The following is a 12,787-nucleotide window of genomic DNA, read 5'->3' as shown; positions in this document are numbered from 1 at the left end:
GAGATTATGATCTTTGCTTCCATGGTATACTCTGGAACTGATGATAAAATACTGTGCCTTTCATCTGGTATGTCTTACTCAATCAGAAGACACTGTGAAAATACACCTCTGGGGTAATGTGCATGACCACTGGGTAGAGAAGTTGAGGCATGGATAGACATGTAGCCAGATATCAACTTCTATTCCAGCTATTACAATTCTTCACATGTGCATTCATATCTCACAAAAGTTGAGTCAGTTTTTTTCTTTTTTATCACACAATTACACTCCATTGTGTAATGTTATTTCCTTCTGTCAGCTGCAAATCCAGTCTTTTGACTGACTCATCTTTTTGTCCTCAAGTTGGTTTTCTACTTTTTGGTAAAGCTCTTCTTCCATCTTCAGTTCTTATCAGAGTCCTTTCTATTTTCTTCTGTTTTCCAGTGGCTCTTTCCTAGTTTTATTTAGCCTTTCTCTGTGTCAATCAGCTTCTGACTTAAGATTCAACAAATATCCCAATATGAGTTTGTGATATTCTTAAGTACATTTAGTTTTCTGGAAATTAATTCGATAGACAACTCTTTATTTACATCTGATTATCTCAGACAGACTCCTTGTTTTTAATTTCCCTAGTTGACAACAAATTTCTCTTCACCAAATATCCTGTAAGGAGACTGTGTTCTTTTCTAGTTGCTGATTTTCTTTGTGGCTGAGCTTATCTGTGAGACTTATCTGTGAGATACTAACCCTGAGTAGGAAGCTGGTGTTTCTTAATACTCAGTGTAGTTCATAATTCTTCAAAGACTTCAGTTTACCTCATTTGGAATTTGAAAATTATTCCAATTTACCTCATGAAAGATGACCATTCCATGACTATGGTGAAATAACTCCCAGACTGTGAGTTCACCAATTCCAGTTTTATTATAGACTGAGTCTCTGTATGATTTCATGACTTCAAACAATTAGTTGCTAAGATACTCTTTGTCAAACAATTCAGCAATTCAATAGGGGAAAAATAGCGTTGTTTTTGCCAAGTCATTCCAGTCAAAACAGGTGAACTGTAATAAAAATATGAACGATTATGGGTCAGTGAACTCTTAACCTCTAAAATAATGTGGAAAATTGTGATCTGTGCATATATGCATTTTCTGGGGAGAGGATTTATTGCTATTATTAGATTCTCATTACCTTGCATAGTACCTGCCACATTGTTGAGTCTGAATAAATAATAGATGGGTGAATTACAAATGATACAAGAATTCTAAAAATGGTTCCCTCATTAGTGAAAAAAAAAGTTTAAAAATAACCAGAGCCACTTTTTTTTTTCCTCTGAATGTTGCCTCTCTACAAATCTCTTCTGTTTCTCCTTTTTGATGTTCCTAGAAGGTGGGTATTAGAAGTTTTGAATTTATCTTTCATATTTCTTCACTTTTCTTTCATACTTTGCAATTTTTATCCCTTTCTGGTGTGTTCTAGAAAATTCATCTCAGTCTCACCAGTTCAAATTTAGCTGTGTCTTTTCTACTATTCATTTTATTTACAGGCTTTAGTATTAATTTTATTTTAGTCAAGCTGCTTTTAGTTACTAGGGGCTAGAAAAATAGTAAGCCTTATTTCCATGCTTGTGGCACTTTTACTCTCAATTGTTTGCTTAGCTAACTTTCAGTAGTTCTGTGGAATCATATTCTCAAATGATGGCTTCTTTCTTTACCATGGAGAATAATCATGGGTGGACAAAATTTCGCATTTGCATCTCCTAGGTATAATTGAAATACATTAAATCTTAGCCCCTTCTTTGCCTGAGATCGGCTACATAATGTACCTGAAAGTATTACTACATCTAGGTTAACCTGGGTATGGATAATGTCTTCTAACAGAAATTGAGGAGCCTTGCTTATAGTCTCAGCTTGCCTGTCAACTAATCTGGCGAACTTGGCCAGGTTACTTCTTTGTACCTCGTGCTCCTCCATGACTAACCTGGAGCCTAAGCTCTCCTGCTCCTCCTCTCAACTGCTCAGGAAGACAAAGAGTCTGAATTATTTATAGTGGCAGCCCTGTAACCAACTCAATCTTAGAAATAACAAGACCCAAATGGTTATTCATGCTCAAGTAGTAGAACTGAAGAAAAATCCATCTTAGTTATTTTTGGACAGATGCTGTCATTTAAAGTAATGAAAAACAAACTCAACCGTGCTTATATCATACAAGCACGTTTTACAAGTTTCACAACTTCCATGAGTATGGTAGGCATTAGGCTTCGTGCACAAGGTCTTTACTGAGATTCTATTGGACTTTACTTCTCTGAGATTCTGTTCACTCTGTTCTTTTCTGTGTTAGCTTCATCTTCTGGTTGATTGAAAGATGGTGGTAGTCATTAAGGCATCTCACTTAAATATGAACAGGAATGGAGGAAGAAGAGTCCATTTATCCTGTCTTTCCTCCACTTAGTAGTAAGGAGTTTATTCCCAGAAGTGCCCCCCAGATTACTCTCCTTATGCCTGGAATTGTATTAAACTGTACTAAATATCAATTCCTAAGCCAATCACTGATAAGGAGAATGGATCATCATGACTGGCTTAGATTCCGACAGTTTTTCCAGTTTATTTATTGCTCTTGTGAAGAGACAGAGCCTCGAATTTCTCTACTCTGCCATTTTCGATGTCACCTTAGCTTTCTGATTGGCATAGATTAATTAAGATTTACCACTGGTGTCAGAGCTGTGTAAAGTTATTTTTAGAAGAGAGAGAATCCCGATAAATTAGGCTTAGCAAGGAGAAATGGACAGCAATATTCACTGAAGTCACTATGGAAAATGATTATAATAAAAGGCATCATGGAGGAGAGAGGGTGATGATGGAGAGTCCTGGGCCAGAGCACAGTCTGTCAGTTGAGAGGACAGCAGAGTCTTAGGAGGAAGACAGACTCAGGTTCCAGATTGGCTCTGTCACCCTCCTGGTATAGTAATGTGGGGAAATCAGTTAGCTTTGTTGTACCTCAGTCTCATAATCATAATAAGAAGAGAATAATAATTTCTCCATTTTTGAATGAATGTTAAGGTGATAGAAGAAATATAATATGTCAGAAGAGAACTTGGCACATCACAGATGGTTATCATTGTTGTGTTGATGAGTGATTGACCCTCCTGGTACTCCGCAAGAATACTCTACTGAGTGATTAGCAGAGCAGACTAAGTAGGGAGTTACTGGTAGTTGGATGACTGTGATTAAATCACAATACTTGGCCTTTATTGAGTGCTTCCTGTATGCCTGGGATTATTTATTGATTCAATTAACAGACCATTATTGAGTGCCTACAGTGTGTCAAACACTGTTCCTGGCACTGGAGATCCAGCACTAAATATGAGAGATAAACACTTCTGACCTTAAGATGTTGACAGCCTAGTGGCGGGGGTGGGGAAGACAGACACAAGTAACTGTAGAAAGGTATGGGATGTGAGGTGATGCTGAGGGGAGCCATGAGGCACGGAAGGATAGTGAGGGCCGGGGTGGGGAGGCAAGCTTATACAGGCTGTTCAGGGAGGGTCCTCCTGAGCAAAGAGCTGAAGGAGGCAAGGTAGTAGGGGAACAGGCCACGTGGCATTCTGGAGGAGATGTCCCAACAGAGGGACAGCACATGCAGAAGTTCTGACACTGGAGCATGCCTGGGAAGTCCAAGGAAGAGCAACGAAGACAGTGTGGCTGGAAAATAGGGAGCAAAGGATCAGGAGGGGGTGAGGTCCGGAAGGTGGCAGGTGAGATTGAGTGGGGGAGTTTGTAGAGCTTTGAATGTGATTTTAAGGACTTGGACATTTCATTCTGAGTGATATGGAAAATTGTGAGGGATTTGAGCAGAGAGGGGTGGCATTCATTACTTTTCCTTCATCATTCTTTCAGTTTTCTTTGATTTGCATTTCTGTTTTTATAATCTTTAATGATTAAAAAAATGTTTTTGTCGGTCCCTGCCCAGTTCCTAGCTTTTCAGCGAGTTACTGTGTGTTAGCAGTTCCTGCAGCCATAACAGCTGTTTGCTCCAGACTCCTAGACATGCTTCGTTGGCCCTGAAACTACTGAGAAGCTGTTTGGCCGTCTGTCAGTAGTCTCATTTATTTACTAACCGGATGTGGACATAACCTTTGCCTGCTTCTGCCTGAGGGGATCCTTGGCATCTCCCTCAAGAGGTTAGGCTGTTTTGGTTTCTAGAACTCTTTAAGAGACTGGTGCTTGATAGAAATAACCTCTAGCCCTCGGTCTGCCCAGGGGCTGCTGCCTACCTGATGGGCTGCAGAGTCTGCTGTGACCTGACTGTGAAGTCAGGCTTGGGGCTTCCCCTTTAAATTGACTTGTCCTCATCTCATTGGACCTTGATGACTGCCTGCATGTCTTCTAGATCTTAGGTGCCATATCACTTGGTTGTTATTCTTACCACCCTTTTAGACATATTTTGGGGTCTCCTGTTCTCTTCCATTTGTGACCTAGCTGCTCCCCAAATTTTTGTTCTCAAACCCTGTGTGCTGCATATGAGAATTTCCTCAGAACCAAATTTCTATTAATTCCTTCTTTATCAAATCTTGAGTCCATCTAGTTTTTTGTTGTTGTTTAAAAAATATTCTATTTTTTATGTATAACTATTATTATTTTCTTCTGTTTTTCTATAGTAATTTCTAATTCTCTTTGAACAAATGTTCTCCCTTTCTTTATCTCTATGAACATTCAGATTACTTTTTATAATTCTTCGGTGGAACATTCTTTGATTATTAAATCACCTGAAGGGGATTCTTTTTCCCCTTGTGGGTTGTGGATTGTGGATTTTGTTGGCTTCCTTTCTTCCTCTGGTATGCAGGATAGTTTTTTGAGTGGGATAATTTTGTCTTCTCCCTTTTTCTCTTGTGCTCACCTCCTCCTTGTCTAGGGGTTTTCTCTCCTGTCTCCATCTGGCCCTCTGAACTCCCAGTCTGGAATCAGGTGTTATGATGTTTTGGGGCTCCTGCTTTGTTGTGATGTTTGATATAGTGCGGATACAGTCTGCAAGCCGGTCCTGAGCATCAGTTATGCTTTGTCAAGCAGCCTTGCAGAGTGTACAGTTTGTGAAGTCTTGGGCAGTTTTCTCAGTTTCCCCCAGGAGCAGTGAGGAGGGAGCGGTGGGCAGAGGGGAGTACTTCCCTGCCGGCCAGCACTTGGCTTCAGGCAAGGAGCCTGAATCCTCTTCCATGTCTGCTGTAGGGTATTAAGTGCTTCTTACTCTCAGTCACTGTTTCCAGACTGTCTGTTTCCAGACTCCAGACCCTGCAGATTCTGGCCTTTAGCCATAGGCTCTGCTTTGCATTTCTGTTCCTAATGATATTTATTTTGTTTTGAAGCCTGGTTATAGATCTTAGATTTTCTTCTTTTAGATTTTTTTTCAATTATTCTTTGGAAGGAAAAAGGTATATTAGATTATGAAATTAATTTACCATCTTGGCTGGCGTTTTCAGGTAGATTTTTAAGTAGAAATTGAGAATGCTATTTTTGTCAGTTTTGTAACTGATGAAATCATAATTTTCTTACCTGTATGTCTTAGTCTCCTTGAGTTGCTATAACAAAATATCACAGACTGAGTGGCTTAAACAACAAGCATTTATTTCTCACAGTTCCAGGTGCTGGGAAGTCCAAGATCAAGGTGCTGGAAAATTCATTTCTTGGTGAGAGTCCTCTTCCTGGTTTGCAGATGGCCTGGTTTGCGTATCTCTCTGTGTGCTCACGTGGCCTCTTCTTTGTCTTAACTCTGAGGAAGAGAGAGCTCTAATGTCCCTTCCTCTTCTTTCTCATATTGAAGTATAGTTTATTTACAATATTTTGTTAGTTTCAGGTGTACAACAGAGTGATTCAGTTCTATCTATCTATATATATGTTTTTTCTTTTTCAGAGTCTTTTCCATTATAGGTTATTACAAGATATTGAATATAGTACCTTGTGCTATACTGTAGGACCTTGTTGTTTATCTATTATATATATAGTAGTTTGTATCCGCTAATTCCAAAACACCTAATTTATACCTTCCCCCCTTTCCCCTTTTGTAACCATACATTTGTTTTCTATGTCTGTGAGTCTGCTTCTGTTTTGTAAGTTCATTTGTGTCATTTTTTTTTAGATTTCACATATAAGTGATACCATATGATATTTATCTTTCTCTGTCTGACTTACTTCACTTAGTATGACAGTCTCCAGATCCCTCCATGTTACTGCAGTTTGCATTATTTCACTTTTTTATAGCCAACTAATATTCCACTGTGTGTGTGTGTATGTGTGTATATATGGCACATCTTATTTATCCATTCATTTGTCAGTGGACATTTAGGTTGCTTCCATGTCTTGGCTATTGTAAATAGTGTTGCTATGAACATTGAGGTGCATAGATCTTTTTGAATTACAGTGCCCAGGGGTGGGGTCATATGGTAACTCTTTTTTGTTTTTTAAGGGCCCACCATACTGTTCTCTACCAATTTACATTCCCACCAGCAGTGCAGGAGGGTTCCCTTTTCTCCATACCCTTCCAATCATTTATTATTTGTAAACTTTTTAATGATGGCCATTCTGACTAGTGTGAGGTGATACCCCATGGTAGTTTTGACTTGCATTTCTCTAGTAATTAGCAGTGTTGAGCATCTTTTCATGTGCCTATTGGCCATCTGTATGTCTTCTTTGAGAATCTCTTTCTCTTCTTACGAGGGTACTTGTCCCATCATGAGGGCATCACTTTCATGACCTCACTAAACCTAATTACCTCCCAAAGAGGTTAGGACTTCAACATGTGTTTTTTTTTTTTTTTTTTTTTTTTTTTTGTGGGAGACACAAATGTACAGTCTATAGCATTGAGCTATTACTACATTATTGTTTCTCAGTTAGTTTCAGAACCATAATTCAAGTAATGTCGACAGGTATATTGATTTTTAATTTAAAGAAAGAGACTAAAGAGTTTCTGCAGTCCTTACCAACTGAGCTAGTTTTAGAGCTGTCCACATCAGAAGCAGAAAGAATCCAGGCCCTGGGCCTCCAGGCACAATCTTCTAGAATTTTAGCCGTTATGTGAGTGATTCAATTTAGTGAATCAGCCCATTTCTGTGATTTCAACTAATAACAACAAGCACTGGGAGGAAGGTGGCAACTTGTTCAGAGCAATAAGTCTCTCATTTGGATCCTTAGCTGTACAAGGAGAAAAACAAAGTAAATATTTAATAGCAAAATCATGCCTTTGTCCTTATCAATGACTGCCAAATAATTCACACAACATTGAAAATGAGTCACACATAACAGTCTTTGGTGTTTCTGCCTTTTGTTCTTCCTGTTTAGAGAATGAAGATGAGTTTAGAAATCTAATTACTCGGTTGCCAAGTAAGATGAGAGAGGTGATCCAGAGCAAGGACATTCCTGCAAACTCAGCTCCAAGTTGGCAATGAGAATCTAACTCCTGCTGGAGGACAGGTCCTGCCCTGGGGTGTGAGGGGTTTCACGGCTGTTTTTTAAGAATCTTACATTATCAGAAAGAAGCAAGGGATCCTATCTCCAGGGACTCTTTATCTGAGAACACCAAATAGTAAACATCAAACTTTGGCTAGCAGAAGCTACATTCAGGAATACAGATATATATAGATCAATTGATCTGTCTGTCTATCTGTCTGCCTGCCTATCTATCTATCTATCTATCTATCTATCTATCTATCTATCAATCATCTATGCTAAGAGTTAATTAAATACCTTTTTTTCCCTACTAGAGTCTCTTGTCCTTTCTAACTGAATCTTCTTTGCTCATGGCTCATACGGAAGGTCTAGGAGTACCAGGAGACCACATAAAGTCTTCCCTACCCAAATTCAGTCTGGACAATGACCTGTTTTGTATCCTGGGTAAAAGGATGTATAGGCCAATCTGATTTTTTCTTGTTTGGACCAAATTAGGAAATGTAGAGAGGAGTGGAAGGCATATCAAAGGACACATAGAATTAAGCTATGTGGTTGAGATCATAAATCAGGGCCAAGCTGGAGTTAGAAGAAAAAATATTAAAGGAGAGACATAAGAAAATGTATGAAGATAAAAAGAGGAAACCAAGAAATCAGTGATGGTTTAGAAAAGGGCAAGCGGAGATATTAGTGACATATCACTACAGGGCAGCCATAAACTCTGAAAACAGATAAAATTATCTCATCACGCATTGAAACACAATACCAATAAACTATTTATTATGTGTTTGGCTATATTTATAGACTCGGTGTCCAGGCTATCGGTGGAGATTCTGTAGCCTGTCTCTACTGTGGATCCCACTCTAGTTGCGTGACTTCTCCTACATTCCTGTGCATTTGTATTCATACAACGTCCTCACTGTTGCCAACATCACTTTATTACTTGGGATAACTAAAGTGAGCCTCCTTTTCCTTGTAACCAGAAGATGCTAACTGAGCCAAACTCTGAGAGTAGAGCCCATTTCCTAACATGGGTTTATATACTTTCTTTGGGTTTTCTTTGTTTTTACTTTTCTTGTGCTCTGTGAAACATTTTGGCTTCTGGGATGTGTAAAACACATTTTCTTCATGCTGTACATTGATTAGTGCTTTTTTCCATGTAAATGTTTCTATATTATAAACTGTAGTGTTTGATTTAAACCATAGATTTGTATGTGCAGCACAGAAAACAAACCATTCAGTTTACTTCTGTCTAGTAATAACTCTAATACCGTGCTTGCCAAAACCTCCATTAAAGACATATGCCTTGACTCATTGATTCCAACAGTACGGAAAAGCACCATTTCCCAGCAGCTGGAGATTTGATGTTGCTTTTGAAGAGAAAAAAGAAGGATCCCACCAAAATATTTATATAGCTAGAAAACCCTGGGAAGCCCTCAGTAGCAGGCGGGATTCTGGGATCCCCAGTAGAAGAGTATCAGGAGTTCCTGAAAGGGTGTAATTTGGCTCATCATGAGAACAAGGTACACATGGATGAGACCAGTAACACAGAATGAAAGCCAAATTTTAAATAATAAAATTGGGGAACAGGGGCATGAAGAAGAGAAGCAAAGATAAAACAAATCTCAGATTGAGAATATTATTAATAATTAAACCCAAACTTTATGCTCAGATTCTCAGTAGCCCAGGCAAGAGGAAAACCAGATGATAAGGTAGTTCTTCTTGTCTGACAATAGAATGTACCATATATTAGCTTTTTAAAATAGCTTTTTCCTGTCCCTTTCATCTGAGGTGAATGTATCATGAGGTTCTTATACAGAAAGCATTGAACAAAATTATGAATCTCAACCTACAGGCTGGACATCAAGTCTGTAAATTCATTAAAATACAAAATTATGCAGTAGATAGCATTTTTTTTAAACTAAAAATTCACATGGATTCCACTTCCAGTGGTTTTTCATACTGGCCCTTGATGAAAATAAAACTCTTTAAAGGTAAATTTTGTAAAGACATTTATGAAAGCTTGGAGTGGAAATTGAGTAATATGTTCAAGATGCTTTGCTGCTCTGTAGCTTCTCTGGGTACAGAATAAGACTTATTGCCTATAATATTAATAGGTATGAATAAACTGCTCAGTTGGAATGTAGAGGACTGAAAAGCATTCTGAGGTTCTGATTGGGAGAAGATCAATAGGATTCGGTGAGTATGCGTAATATGAGTGTAAAATTGAGGATTTAAGGGTCTCTTGAAATGCATTGTCCCCTCTTGGCTCCCTTTCAATATACTTTCTCTTTTCTTCTTTTTCTTCCTGTCAAAGCTCTGTCTCATTGAGACTGGTTTTAATCAAGCCCTGGTCACATTAAAAAAATAATAACAAATTACAAATAATCGTCTTCTTCTCCAAATGCTCATCTTCTTATATTTCTTCCCTCAAGCTAGAAATGTCTCATTTTTTTCCCTCCCTCTTACTTGCACACAATCCTTTAGGTATCAACACCTTCATTCTGCCATGTTGACAATTTTCAAATGTCTCCTCAGTCTATCTCTATGTCACTGCATTTCTATTTGTTTATTATTTCTCAACTGGATTATTATAGCAGTCTTCTAAATCACCTCCAGTTAATATTTTCATATGATTCTAGGGTGATCTTTCTAAAATACCAGTTTTGTCCTCTACTTACAACCCTTCAATACCTACCTCAAATCTTAAACACGGAGCATGGATACAAGACTCTGAATGACCCAGGCTTTACTTACACACCCAGGTGGTTTGACATTCTCATATAAACTTCTGTTATCTATTTCTACTGAACCATGTGCAGCTCCCTTGAAAATGTCACAGGTATGCTCCTATGCTCTTTTACTTGTCTCCATCTTCACCTGGAACAGGTTTCTGCATTGCCACCCAATTTTGCCTAACTCATCCTTATCTTTCAAAATTAAGCTTAGGTGATCTGCTCTTGTGCTCCTCATGTTGGGTTAGTTTCCTCAGCTTGGGGCTTTGGGAGCAGATCACTGTATGCACTTCCTTCCAGTGGAGTGTGAAGAGAAGGCAGTGCCACTGGGTCTAGAGAACTCTCCTAAACCTCTTCAGTTGCTGCATGTCATGGGCACAGAGTTGAGAGCTCAGTGCCATCATAGGGCGGAAATGGGCTTCTTGTGTTGAAAAATAGCTGCTGCTGAGACATCTGTGCACATCCTAGAGGAAGACCAGGGAGTTATTAATGATCTCCTGAGAGACCACACTCTGGGGAGTAAGCTGACCCAGCTGAAGATTTTTCAGTGCCTTCAACTGGATCAACCCAGGCTTGGCAAAGTCATGCAGTGCATCAGGCAGGGAAACCCCAAGGGCCAGGTGGTGCTCCCAATCACCAGGTGGTGCTCCCAATCACCAGGTGACCCTGGTGGGCCTGGCAATGAGTGGATACCCATTGTGGAGCCAGGCCTACCTCAGGAACTTGATTTCCTATTTGAAACAGAAGCAGGCTATAGGGGTGATCGTCCTGCCAGTGGGTGGGTCCAAGGTGGGGGAACAAATCACAAGCATACTGTATGCATCCCTGTCCTACTACTTTTCATAGTGGTACCTCCAATCAGTGCTAAGGAGACCAGGGAAACTAAAGGAAGAACATAGAGTGATAGTTATCATCAGAGACACTGGCTGTCTTTCATAACTCTGTTTTTTTGTGTGTCTTTTATAACTCTGTTTTTTTGTGTGTGTGTTTTTTGCAGTTATTTTAAAATCTCATCTCCTCCCTCCCATATATCTTGGCTTTAATTCTCTCCTGGGTTATTTTAGTTCATTTGGTGAGGAACCAGAGGTCCTGTCTACCACCAAAACTAAGTTTTTAGGTTTTGTTTTGTTTTTACAATAATGAGAAGGGACTCTTGTTATGTTGATGTCTAGTGTACAAGACACTGTCTGCTGTGTTATGTGTTTTTTAATTTTTTTGGCTAACTGTATGGAGAGTTCTCAGAAAAGCCTCTGTTGAAGGACAGATTAAACACACACACACACACACACTCACTCACTCACTCACTCACTCACTCACACAGGGCCATGGTAGTGGCATGAGTGATCCCATAGCCAAAGTTCTGAGTTATCTGCTGGATCTCAGGGCTGTGAGGAATGAGGAAGAGATCTATATGGGTCTGAAAAGCTTAGAGCTGAGTCAGAAAGAGGGGGAATTGCAGATGCTCCTGGGGAGCAATTTCTAGGCAAAAAGTAGACCATGAATAGCCAGGTGCTGACTTTAGCATTGCCTATTGACTAGGAGAACAAGAGGCATCCTTTGGGTACCAATGGGCTCTAGAGCATCCCTGGGAACTCGCACAGTAAAGAAGTGTAAGCCACATACTTCTTTCACTAACATCTGCTCACCATTTTAGGGAAAGATGTGTAAATGATTGGATCTAACTAAGCATTAAGTTAAATTAGACATTCTGTCTTTTTTTTCTGTTAACCAAGGTATGAGGCTCAAGAGAAAGGCATTATTTAAAGAAAAATTAAGAAATTAAATTTTCTATGTTTATCTAAGTGGTAGCATGAATTAAATTTTGTGAACTTGCTACATGCCTGGAAGAAAAAAAATTGTTTTAGAAAATATGCTTTAGTTATAGGAGATATATTTGCAAGAGTAAGTATAGAAAAGTTCCATAAACTAGGCCCCATGCCACAGGTAAACTTTGAACAAGTACTTTTTCTTCTTAAGGCCTTATACTCATTGTTCTTTTTCTCAGTGCTTTATGCTATTTTCTTTGTGATGTTTATTATTAGATTTTGCTTCTTCAGTGAAGATATCAGAGAGCTTAAGTCGTTTCTAGAAACCAGCATTTTACCCTTGTCTTCTTGCTTCCCATTCTACTGGATTTTGCCAGAACTCCCTGGTTGCCTAGTGTAAGAAAATATCATAATTATCAATATTTGGTCCTGGCCTACATGCTAATCAGATTATTATTGCTGAGAATTCAAAGGAGGAGAACAGAAAAATACTAAGAAGGAATAAATTGGTCCTCAGTTTATAGTTCCAGGAAGCTGCACAGGAACAAAAGTTTACCTGATGATGAAATAAGAGATCATGTAAGATACAGATTTATATGGAGAGTGTAGTCCGTGAGTTTAACTAGTCTAGACTCTAAGCTTCTGGAAGACAGAGAGCATACTTTTAGTGCTGTCTTCAGCACCTTGTCTGTAGCAGGCTCTTACAAAGAGCCTGTATCAAAGATAAGCAATTTCTGAAATGAATTATATTTTTTTCCACTCTCTGTCCTCTCTGAATTCATTTACTGCTTCCCAGAATATGTTTCCTAAGTGGAAAGTGAGATGCACTGGATATGCCCAAGTGAGATGTTGTAACTCTGGAGATAGATTCCTAATC

General features: G+C 39.0%; 1 pseudogene; it reads left to right on the top strand.

Moving 5' to 3' along the window:
* The first annotated feature begins 3,636 nt into the window (after positions 1 to 3,636).
* On the top strand, positions 3,637 to 11,083 carry LOC105070891 (putative RNA-binding protein 15B; annotated as a pseudogene).
* Positions 11,084 to 12,787: the final 1,704 nt, after the last annotated feature.

Source organism: Camelus bactrianus, chromosome 3 (genome assembly GCF_048773025.1).
Source record: "Camelus bactrianus isolate YW-2024 breed Bactrian camel chromosome 3, ASM4877302v1, whole genome shotgun sequence".
Classification (NCBI taxonomy): domain Eukaryota; kingdom Metazoa; phylum Chordata; class Mammalia; order Artiodactyla; family Camelidae; genus Camelus; species Camelus bactrianus.
The sequence above is the reverse complement of the archived record's forward strand: the minus strand, read 5'-3'. Positions and strand labels throughout refer to the sequence as shown.